The sequence below is a fragment of the Heterocephalus glaber genome, unplaced genomic scaffold (assembly GCF_053883595.1).
Source record: "Heterocephalus glaber isolate CG9 unplaced genomic scaffold, H.glaber_assembly_v1.0 deba00000122, whole genome shotgun sequence".
NCBI lineage: Eukaryota > Metazoa > Chordata > Mammalia > Rodentia > Bathyergidae > Heterocephalus > Heterocephalus glaber.
The window spans coordinates 67,462,065-67,474,603 of NW_028258138.1; the positions used below are offsets into that span (position 1 = coordinate 67,462,065).

General features: G+C 39.7%; 1 protein-coding gene and 1 pseudogene across 2 annotated transcripts in view; both read right to left on the reverse strand.

The window, feature by feature from the left end:
• The window catches only part of Lsamp (limbic system associated membrane protein), a 2,156,433-nt gene that overhangs the window by 1,647,380 nt on the left and 496,514 nt on the right, over positions 1–12,539 (reverse strand). The window lies entirely within an intron of this gene.
• LOC147830465 (dnaJ homolog subfamily C member 14 pseudogene) overlaps positions 1–12,539 on the reverse strand; it is a 190,292-nt pseudogene that overhangs the window by 43,289 nt on the left and 134,464 nt on the right. The window contains exon 2 of the transcript XR_015452873.1: positions 1–12,539. This exon is cut by the window's left edge and continues 43,289 nt beyond it; it is cut by the window's right edge and continues 130,996 nt beyond it. The product of XR_015452873.1 is annotated as a dnaJ homolog subfamily C member 14 pseudogene (transcript).

The following is a 12,539-nucleotide window of genomic DNA, read 5'->3' on the forward strand; positions in this document are numbered from 1 at the left end:
TAAAGATCAGAGCAGAAATCAATGCCATGGAGACTAAGAGAATGATACAAAAAAATCAATGAAGCAGAGTTGCTTCTTTGAAAGAATAAACAAAATTGACAAACCCTTAGCCAACCTTATCAGAAAAAGGGAATAAAAAGCCCAAATCCATGCAATTAGGAATGAAAAGGATGAAATTACAATGGACCCAGCAGAACTCCAGAGGATCATCAATATCTACTTCAAGAACCTACACACCAATAAGATGGAAAACACAGAAGAAATGGACAGATTCCTAGATACATATGAATTACCGAAGTTGAATGAAGATGACCTAAAAATTCTTAACAACCCAACATCAATCAATGAAATTGAAAAGGTAATTAAAAACTTACCAAGTAAGAAAAGCCCAGGTTCTGATGGACTCACTGCTGAATTCTATAAGACATTTAGAGAGGAACTACTGCCACTACTGTTTAAACTCTTTAATGAAATTGAAAGGGAAGCAATACTCCTGAATTCACTCCTGGAAGCAAGCATCACCTTGATCCCCAAAGCAGAGAAAGACCCAACCGAAAAAGAGAACTATAGGCCAATCTCACTAATGAACATAGATGCAAAAATTCTTAATAAGATACAGGCAAATAGAATGCAGAAGATCATCAAGAAGATCATACACCCTGACCAAGTGGGATTCATCCCAGGGATGCAAGGATGGTTCAGCATATGCAAATCGATCAATGTAATACACTATATCAATAAAGCCAAGGACAAAATCATAGGATCATTTCAATAGATGCAGAAAAAGTTTTGACAAAATACAACGTGCATTTATGATAAAAACCCTACAAAAATTTTAATAGACAGTCCCTACCTCAAACTGATAAAAGCCATCTATGAAAAACCAATAGCCAATATCATACTAAATGGTCAAAAACTGAAATCTTTCCCATTAAAATCAGGAACAAGATGAGGATGTCCACTATCTCCACTCCTGTTCAATATAGTTTTGGAAACATTTGCCACAGGAATTAGATAAGAAAAAGAAATAAAAGGAATTTAGATAGGAAACAAAGAAGTCAAACTGTCATTATGTGCAGATGACATGATACTCTATAAAGAAGGCCCCAAGAACTCCACCAAGTCTTCTAGATTTAATAACCAAATTCAGTAAAGTAGCTGGATACAAGGTCAACACACAAAAATCAATAGCTTTCCTTTACACAAACAAGACTCACTGAGAGAGAAATAGGGCAAACAATTCCTTTCACAATAGCATCCAAAATCTGAAATATCCTAGGAATCAACCTAACAAAAGAAATCAAAGACCTCTTCTCTGAAAACTATAGCACTCTGAAGAGAGAGATTGAAGACAATATCAGAATATGGAAAGAAATCCCTTGCTCCTGGGTATGAAGAATCAACATAGTGAAAATGGCCATAATTCCAAAACTGCTAAATAGATTCAATGCAATCCCAATTGAAGTCACAGCAGCATACTTCATGAACCTTGAGAAAACAATCCAAAAATTCATTTGGAACAAGAAGAGACCCAGAATAGCAAAAGCACTTCTAGGTAACAGAGACATGGCAGGGGGTATCACAACACCCGACTTGAAACTATACTACAAAACTACTGTGATAAAAACAGCATGGTACTGGCAAAGAAACAGACCTGTGGACCAGTGGAACAGATTAGAAGATGGAGAAACCACTCCAGACACACTCAGATACCTCATATTTGACAAAAGAGCCAAATACCCACACTGGAGGAAAGATAGCCTCTTTAATAAATAGTGCTGGAAAAACTGGGTTTCAACTTGCCAAAGATTAAAACTAGATATATATCTCTCACCATGCACTAAACTAAAATCAAAATGGATTAAAGATCTAAATATTTAAAGAGAAACGGTGAACCGGTTGTAACAGAGGTTAGGTAGATCTCTTAAAGATGCTGGAGTAGGAAAAAATTTTATGAACAAAACCTCTGTGGCCTGTGAACTAGCACAAAGAATCAACAAGTGGGATCCCTTTTTATTAAAAAGCTTCTGCACAGCAAGAGAAACCAGCAACAGTGTGAAGAGACAACCCACAATGTGGGAAAAAATTTTCACTTGCTGTTCCTCAGACAAAGGTCTACTATCTAGAATTATAAAGAACTTAAAAAAATCAGACCTCCCAAATTTAAAGACCCAATTCAAAAATGGGCATCTGAAATGAACAGACATTTCTCAGACAAAGAAGTAGAAATAGCCAATAAACATATGAAAAAATGTTCAACATCACTGGTCATTCGAGAGATGCAGATGAAAACAACACTGAGATTCCACCTCATTCCAGAAATAATGGCTCTTAAGAAGAATCTACCAATAACAAATGCTGGTGGGGTTGTGGGGAAAAAGGAACCCTTCTCCATTGTTGGTGAGAGTGTAGACTGGTGCAACCACTGTGGAAATCAGTATGGAGATACCTCAAAGAACTAGGATTAGAGGGCCCATTTGACCCAGCTATTCCCCTACTGGGTATCTTCCCCAAACAATTAAAAGTATCATACCGCAGTGATATATGTACACCCATGTTCATTGCAGCACAGTTTGTAATAACTAAAATGTGGAAGCAGCCCATTTGCCCATCAATTAGAGACTGGATAAAGAAAATGTGTGTGTGTTTTAAATGGAGTACTATTCAGGCATAAAAAGTGAGAAATTAGAGACCTTTATAGCTAAATAGATGCACATTGAAGCTATATTCTTAAGTGAAATAAATAGGACACACATGTGTAAATACCAAATAGTTTCTCTAGTGTGAGAAAATGAAAGTGTAAATAAGGACTAAAAGGTATAATAGATAATGTGAAATAGGAAGAAAAGGGGCAAAGGGGAAGGGGAAGTGGGAGAGGTAGGGGAGAGGAAAGAAGGGAATGGAATTAATATGATAAAATGAAAAATGGAAACAAAGGCTTTTTAAATAGGGAAGGATGGAGGGGTTGAAGGGAGGACAAGGGATATGGGAAAAAATAAGACCTAAGAAAGATTATATAAAGGTGCAAGTTTTCAATGATGAATGTCATTATATTGTATACCTAAAATGTACCAATAAAATTAATTAAAAAAGAGAAAGCTCCCTTGGTATCATAGGCACATTAGTAGCACCGACACAAAACTGTTTTATACCTGTAGCTTAATTTGTGTATCTCTAGTGAGAATTTCTACTTCTTCCTGCAGAAGACATTGCCTCCCTTACATTTATTGTACCTTGGCACATGTTGAGCCATCAGAAAGAAACTTAGAAACTGATGCCAGTGGTAACTTTAATTTATATTTAAAAAATTGGGACATTTGAATTATGTACTGAATGTAGGTCATGGGAGCTGCTTCTACTTACCAAGTACATTGAAAGATCAACAGTGAAGAAATACATATTGCACTTCATTAGTGTGTGAAGGATTCTTATTCTTGGCTTGAGGTAAGTCTATTAGAAAAAGCCCAATGAAATCAGAGATGATGAGGTCCAATGTCAACAAAAGCACAGAGAGTCTTAACAGCTAACTGAAGCTTTCAGATTTATCACACAATTTCCTGTCATGATATCAATAAACTAGGAATCAATTAGGATGGAGTCTGTGACCCACAAAGCCTAGGATTTGAAGCCAAGGAGAGTGGCGGGAGATGAAAGAAGACGTTGAAGACCAAGATTACTCTTAACTGGGACCAGGTGGAACCATAGCTTGTCCAGAGCTAATGGCTGCCTGGAGCACCACTTGCTCTTTATTTATAGTGGAAGCAAAAAGGAAGAGAAGGCAGGGCAAATAGTGCTATGTGAACATGGCATGATTGTCTTGTGATCCATGCATGTCCAGAAAGGTAACCTGGAAGGATACAAGGTAACTGTCTCCTGGGGCTGTGCCATCCAGGTTCTACAATATGAGTCAAACAGACACTGTCTCTAATCTATGGAGGAGAAAGAAGCAGGGAAGAGAAGAAGGCCCATCTCATGGCTCAGCCTGCAGCAGATGGACACTAAGATCTCAGGTGGGAGGGCTCAAGTATGAGGCTACAAATTTTGGGGTTTCGTTCAGACATCTAGGTATGTATCTCATATGTACCTACTAATGATAACCAAGCATTCTGAAAGTAACTGCACATATGGTGCTGCAACTGAAAGAAATAAATGTTTTCCTTTAGAGTTTATAATCTAGTGAAAGGGGCAAATAATCAAAAGGTAAACCAGTCAATAAACTCTCAATTAAGAACATTATGAAGATGAAAAATATTATGCTATATTAGCTCTAAATAGAAAGGACATACATGAAAAGAAAGATCAAAAATACATACTTTCAGAAAGTAATTTTACATCTTCATTCTGAACAATAAAAAGAGACAACACACAAAGCCAGAAGAGAAATTCCAGATAAAAACTATATGTAATTGGAAGGCTATAAGCTGAGAAGAACTTGATATGCCTGAGGACTCAAAGGTTAAGTGGGGTATGGTCACTTTTGGAAGCAAAGATGGGAGTGTGGTTTTAAATAAATATAGATGTGCCCTCTAAATTATGAGAGATTATAGATAAGAGTAATAAATTTGAATTTTTGTTTCTGATGGAAATAGTGGGGATGAGAATGATAAATTAATAACTTTGGATATTTTGCAAAGAAGTAAACTGATTATAGTTGGGGGAAATGGAGGCGGAATAAAGAACAAACAGGCTAATGCAAGTAGTCCAGGCAGAAAATCATCTGTTTTCCATCTGCCTTTCCATTTTTTCCTTTCGCTATTGTACCTCTCCATTTTTTGGTACTCTCCATTTAAAAGTCCATCTTCTGTTTGAAAACGTAGTCACAGACCTCAAAGAACTTGCTTAACTTGAGGTGACTAAGATTGACCACAGGCTGTGTTATCAGTGTGTTCAGGACAGGGATGCCATTTTGGGGGTTGGGGAGTACACTGAGAGATAAGGAAGTTCCTTGTAAACAATGGGCAACAGACTAGTGAGATAGCTAGCCAACATCTGCTGGAAAATAATATTTCAGTACAAGAAAAACAAAGTTCAAACAACAAGTTTACAAACTGGTATCAAAATCTTACAAAGCTTATAATCTGAAACACACATTTTTACAATTTCTGCCTACAGTGTGCATCAAAAGACCAGGTTTGACATTGAAATCAATATGTTTAGGTCAATGAGTGTAAACACTGTGATGGATAAAAACGTGTCATGATCTGAGGATGCCATCATTATTTACCTATGTTGTTTCTATAACAAAATACTAGAGCCTAGGTAACCTACCAAGAAATAAGTTTATCTAGCTCAAGTTTATCTTGAGGATCAAGGGCCATGGATCCAAGATCTGCTCAGCTCTGGTGAGGATGATGGCATCAAAATGGTAGAAAAAGTACAAGAGGGAAAAATTTCATCTCGGAAAGGAATCTGGAGAATGATTTCAAGGGTCAGACATGCTAATTTTTATGAGAACCCTCTCACAAGAACTAACTCAGAGTCCCACAAAATTGCTCAGTTTCTTCAAAGGATAAGGATGTCACTAATGGCCTAAGCACTTCCTATTAAGCTGTCCTTTAAAATTCCACCACCTCTTAAAATCATCTAGAAATAAAGTCTCTGACACATAAACCCTTGGGGATAAAGCACACCAAACCTATTGCCCCCAAATCTATGTCTATTTGCCCCTCTTGCCATGAATTTCCGGAACTGCTGTTCTTTTTTTTTTTTTTTTTTTTGGTACCGGGGATCGAACTCGGGTCCTTGCGCTTGCGCAGTAGGCAGCAAAACCACTGAGCTAAATCCCCGGCCCCATAACTGCTGTTCTTGTTCCCTGCTCTTCAATGATTGTTTCTGGATGGCTCTGAGTTTGAAATTTGGCCTGATCTACTACCAATAAATATTGTCAGCAAAAAAAGCATCAAAATAAGCTTGAAAGGGAAGAAGAGAATCAGATTATAAAAGGCTTTGACATCAGCTACAATGAAACTAAAATTTGAATAGGAGAAAGAGGACTACTACTGCATTGTGCAGGGAAGTGACATCAAAATGCTCATAAAGGAAGCCAAAGGGGATAATTGTTTGTTAAATACCTACCCTGGATATGAATTCTATATAGTGATCTCATTTATTCTTACAAGTGCACCTACTATCCTCCTATTATAAAGAAAGAATTACCCTATTACAAAGACAGAGAGAGAGAGAGAGAGAGAGAGAGAGAGAGAGAGAGAGAGAGAGAGAGAGAGAGAGAGAAAGAAAGAAAGAAAGAAAGAAAGAAAGAAAGAAAGAAAGAAAGAAAGAAAGAAAGAAGAGAAAATGAAGAAAGAGAAAGGAAGAAAGATACAATAAAGAAGGAAGGGAGGAAGGGAGGGAGGGAGGAAGGAAGGAAGGAAGGAAGAAGGAAGGAAGGAAGAAAGACAAATGGGCAACTGAATTCCTACTTTCTGAAATAGTGTCTAAATTCATACCATACATCACTATGTCTGTGCTTATCCAGTTCTATGGACTCATAACTAAGACTAATGCAAAAGGACTGATTGTCTTACCTTTGGAAGCTCTCTGGTCCTCAATAGTATTTTACTTATCCTAGTTTACTAAACCTAACAAAGAAGGAAACTATAAAAATATAGCAAACCTTGTGATAAAGTTTTTGACTCAGGAAATTTGTTCACATCATTTAGTACCATTACATCTTACCATAAAGTGACATAAAGTAATGAAAGGGAATTCAGTAAGAGTAGGAAGAATCAAAGAATGAATTAATATTGAAGGAAAGATAACATAGTCCTGTCACTTAAATGATGACAAAATGTCTGCCAAAAAAATCATGTGATGTTTAATAATAAAGAACTCTATTTTTAAAGCAGATTCTTATATCTATAGTTATGTCAGGGGAGGCGTGAACTATAGACATATTTGTACAGCAGTGATTCCTATAAATAAGTTTGGGCATGAGCTGTATCATCTCCTTCCATTGTACCAAAACTGCAAAAGTTCTCCAAGTTTGACACTTCAAAATTATTTATAAAGTAGGTTATCATAACCTTTAAAGATAACTTATTTCCATGGTAAATTGTTATTTACTCACAAAATTGCTTTCGATATTTAAACTAAGTTTAATCAACTGTAGTTCAAGCCCAACTTAATACTGACTGACTTATTGGAATAACTGATTCCTTCTTTCCTTTTTAGTATCTTTCCTGTGTGTAAGCAGTCGCTCTGCCTCTGTTCCCTTTCCTCCAGTCCAAACATGCCAAGTTCCCTTAATATTTCTTTATAGATTTCATCATCCAAGCCTTTTATTATTTTTCTTGCTCTCTTCTGAACTGATTCAAACTTATCTATGATTCTCTTTCAACTAAGGAACAAATACTGAACAGCATTACCCAACTGAGGCCTAAAGAGTGCTGACAGAATGAAATACTATCTCAGTTCATCCATGTTCTCCCTGTTAATATTCCCCAAAGCAGTAGCTGAGATTTTGTACAGCACTATCCTATTGTTGACTTATATTCAGTTTATCATTCATTATAGCTTACATCTCCCTCTCCATGGAATAATTGTTGATACAGTTTACATTTGTTTTTATTGAATCCCACTTTATTGATTTCAGACCCTCATCCTATTTATCAAGAAGATTGTTGGTAACACTACCTCCAATTTGCCTCCAGTAGCACATGATCCCCAGGTTCTTAACTGTGCAAATAATTAACATTCTTCCTGCTTTCCCTCATCAAATCTCTGAACACACAGTTGAATGTGTATCTATGCATATGTTTTGACTAGCAAGTTATGCTAGGGTTTAAACTATTTTCTAGTTACTGCTTACACTGCTGATCTAAAAAAAAAAGACTTATTGAATACTATGTTGCAGAACCATTTACCATTGTGTGAATCTTGTTAGCAAAATTTTTGAGATCTGATTAATAAAATTTGGGGGAAAATAAAAAGATGAATGTGAGGTCCAGAGATGTCCAGTAACCTTCTCAATATATAACTAGGAAGAATAAAAACGAATTTGAATTTGGCAGGTTCAAAATCACAACCAAGCATTTTGCATTGCACCAGTAATAATGCAGTTCAATTCACATCCAGCTGCTTCTTGTCCTAAGCACCTCCCTCATTCTGCTAGTACTAGACAGGATTTTATGAAAGCCATAGAAGTGGTTTTACTCCAGGGAGTCTACTTTGAGAAAGATGGTGCTGGTGCCACGAATGATGAGACCATTGTTTCTGAAGACAGAGATGATTCCAGCAACAAAATTCCTGTTTACTATGTGAAAGCCCTGGTATCTAAAGGCTAGCAAAGAGAGTTGATCATAGGTTATTCCAGCCCCTTTCTCTAAATTAAAAAGGCATCTCAACTAAGACAATATGATAATTAACTTGACTTCTATTTGTTTCCTTATTTCAAAGTAATTGAATCCAAACATTATCCATCCAATTCACTGGCCTAAGTCAATGTTTGCTAAATGAGGTGCTAAGGCTCTGTTGGGTATTTTAAAAGTTCCTAAGGGATGCTGTAGATTTTAGTTTACTACAATTAAGAAGCACAACACTTGTTTAATTAAGGCTTTATTCACTGACTGTGTGGCTTGCCCACGTCAGCAGCTTAGCCCCCATCTTCTCCAACCCAAAGTGCACACATGTTCATTATAACTGATGAACGCAGTATGTAATTCCTCCAGAGAGTGGATCCCAAGTCCTGGCTTGCAAAATGGGCTTGCCTATAAGGTTAACATGAATTTGTATATTTCTTATAAAAGAAAATATGAAACAAATTACAAAATAACAAGAACAAATTATGGGTAGTAATAGAATTTTATTAATATCGGGAAGTATAGGAAATTTTCTTAGCAACTATAAGTGAATTTGTTGTTCTAAGGCAGTTGCTCAGTAGTACCTTCTTTATATACATTTCTTTCTTTTTCTTCTGTCTTTTAGCGAGTTTATCAGGGTAATGGAGACTCCCCCCACAAAGTGAACCAAGAAATAAGATAAACTCATAGTTTAAAAGAGTGAGGGACCATCTGCTCTACAGGCAAATGACAAGACAAAGGCATACCAACCCCAGAGAAATACTCACTCCCCACCCTTCAAAGGCATATATTGTCCAGCCCAGGTCCAGGCCCTAGGTTCTTTGCTCTAGCCATCCCTATTTCTTTGGTATTGTCAGAAGACAAGATTCAGTTCCTGGGTGCTGGGGAAGAGGGACAGTGGTTTAGGGGCTTCCTAAAGTATTAGTGAACAATTTAAGCTTAAAATCTTCCCTTTTAAAAATAAACAAATCAAACTCCATTCTGTGCTGTACATAGCCCTTCTGACTCCCTGACATTCACTTGAGGAGAGCAGAAAAGGCGAGTCAAGGTTGGAAGGGCCGCCTCACTTTCTTCCGCCTCTTCGGTTTGGCTTCTCCCTTGGGTACTGTGCTGTTGGGCTTGGAGGCTGCAGTGGCCCCACAGCCAGGTTGAGGAGCTGCAAAGAAGTTCCCCTTGGACATCTGGCCTGGGGGTACTTGAAAGATTCGGCTCAAGAAACCCTGAAGGTCAGCAGGAGGGGTATCTGAGGGGCCTCTCTGCTGACCACTGGTGCCTGGGATCGAAGAGCCAAATGAGATGTGATAGGGAACTCTGTGGGTATCTGGAGAGATTACCACACGCTGATATCCAGCCCACTCTGTGATGTCATAGACCTTTCCATCCATCAGTGCAAAGCAAATGATCTTGAGCCCCAACATGCTTGCCTCTGCCCCAAAGTCTCCTTCCTCAGCAGGATGCAGCCTATTACACTCAGCACAGTATCTGGCACTCTTAGATTCCCGGTCCATTTCAAACCTCCTATGCTTTCCTTGGCATCAACTACACATCATGGTATTCATTGCTTCCTTGAGGCCATCTTGGAGCTTGGACAGAAACTCATTCACTGACCGGCTCAGCTCATTCTCTGCCATTTGTTTCATCTCATATTCTTTCCACCTTTCAGGGTTGCTGACAATGTTCCATGCTGCCCTTAAAATCTTGAAGGCCTCCTCAGCCTGGGGATGATGATTTTTATCAGGATGAACCATCACTGCCGGCTGCCTATAGGCCTTCTTTAGGTCAGTATCTGATGCTGTGGCTTCAATCCCAGGCATATGGAAAGGGTTTAGCTCATCCTCAGGAGCCCCAGCCATGGTCAAGAGTCAAGCCATTTCCTCTTCAGGCTGGCAGTACTGCCCACTAGCTACAGGTGCATTCCCTTGGCTATTAGTCCTCTGCTTGAACCAGGGCAACTCCAGCCAACCCTGCTGAACTATTCTTACCAGCTGCTGCCATGGCCTACTATCTCTCAGCAGAGTGAAGCAACGCTGCAAGGTGGGGGGAATCCAGCCATGAAAACAGCCTGATGGCCTTAGCCCTCCAGTCTAACTGGTCACCCAGGCCCACCAGAAACTGCCAGCCCAACTGGAGACAGCCCAAAAGGAGGGCCAGACCCAGGAGCAGCAAAGCACCCATTAGCCTAACAAAACGGGTGAACAGCCCTGCCCCATAGTAAAACCCCTGGTTTAGAAATTGGAACACTACCTGGGCCCAGCCCCCAGCCATCCTGCCCAGGCTCCCACCCAAACTCGACAAAGTTCCAAATCACTGGCTTTCAGCTGGCTGCATGCATAGATGAGACACAAGTTTCCACATACTCTCCCACCAACAGTAGTAGTTCAATCAGCCACCAGAAGCCTGCCTGTCCAAGCTGACATAGTTCTTCTGCTCCCCACAACCCCAGGCCTCTGCGCTTATATGTCTGACTTCGTTTCCGGCCCAGCCGATGTCGGCCAGGGGCCCTGGGATCTCGGCATCCGCTCTCCCGATTATCCTCCTTGTTCAGAAAGCATTGTTGCTGTCTCTGGGATGGTGGGTTTTTTTCCGGTGGACACCCGTGAAAATTCACTTGGAAATTTAAGAGGTTCCTCATTGACATATTCCTCTTCCAATTCTTCATCTTCCCCCAAGGTCGGAGAAGTACAGTGGTGGCAAAAATTCTAGAAGAGCCATCTCCCTCAGAGTAAGGCCCTTGTGGGATTCCAGGGGTTCCCTGGCAGTTACAAGCAGATGGAATAGAAAGAAGGGTTCCCATCCTCATGGTACCCAGCCTCACTCTTTGAGAGTTCCTGGTCCACTCCTGACTCTTCTGAAGATACCTCACTCTGATCGGGGTCCTGTCCTTCCCTAGGTGGTCCTGGACCCCTTGGGGAGCCATGGCTTGGATCCGACCAGTAGGTGGGATTTGGGGTCTGTGTGTACTTAGGACCAGAGTGTTCTGAGAAGCAGCGGGTACCATTAGGAGCAGTCCCTGTTGAGTCCCTGAGTCCTGAGAATGCAAATATTTCAGGATTCGCGGTGGGTGCTAAAGTCCTGAGGGAAGCACCACCACTGTGGTGAGCTCCACACAACCCTCTTTCTCCCGGATGCTTCTGGGCCATGACCCCAGGCCTTCCTGAGGGTTTTAGGTCACAGCCATCATGGTACGTTCTGGTGCTGAAGAGGGGCGGTAACTCCTCCCCCTCGAGCAGCTGGGCCTTGGGGCCAGGGGGCGCTATGAGAGCAGCTCCCCCGGCTCCACCTCCAGCTCACACTCTTCTCTATATACATTTCAATCTTTTCCTGACAGCATTATTTGTGGAAGAATATCCTAAATGTAGCAACTTTCTGGTAAATCAATACAAATGATTGTCTTGAGTTCTGAGTTCAGATTTTGTTAAAAATACACATTGGTTGCAGGTGAACTGTAAAGATCCTTATAGTTCAGGACTTCTGAAAGCCACATAGAAAATAGGAGCCTAAAGAGTTAAATCATATTTCATGCAAATGCTGAAAAGTGAGCTGCTCTCTTGGGACTTGCAAAATGACTTTGGAGGGTACAACTACAAGGTCCAGGTAGATATTTCCTTTGTGCCTGGTAAGGTGCTAGTCCCCAGAGACTTGGGAATAGTTTTCATGTAGAATGAAGGGATCAAAAACTCAAAATGGGAGAGCTTGAGAAAAAGAACTTTTTCTTTATTTGTTTTCAGAACACATCCCCAATTTCTTTCCTCCTAAGTGAGATTTATTCTCATAACCAATAGAGAAAAATTTTAAAAACTAACCAGCTATCATAACCATCCTAGTGTTGATAATTTTAATTTATATTAAAAATACTAACATAGGTTCCCACTAGACAGATCCTAAGATTTTTTGATTAAAAAAATAGTTCTTCATTTTAAAATGTTAGTGCTGAGATTTGACTTTAGTTTCCTGTTTACTTTGCTTTATCTTTTCTTCTTGCACTTCTTTTAACTCAGACTCTTTCAGCTGAAGGTTTCAGGTGTTTTGCTATGGTTTTTGTTTGCTTGTTTGCAATGTGTATAAGAAACTGTAGTGAGAGACTCAAAGACTCAGTCCATGATACCCTGCAGGATAGTACAAGGCATGCTGAGGACTGTGAACTGGAGTTTGGAAAGCCTTCAAAAGCAGTCTTTTTGACTTTCTCCCATCTTCCTGTCTGTTCCCTCTCTTTATCTGCCAAAGTAAGACACAGAAACCAAC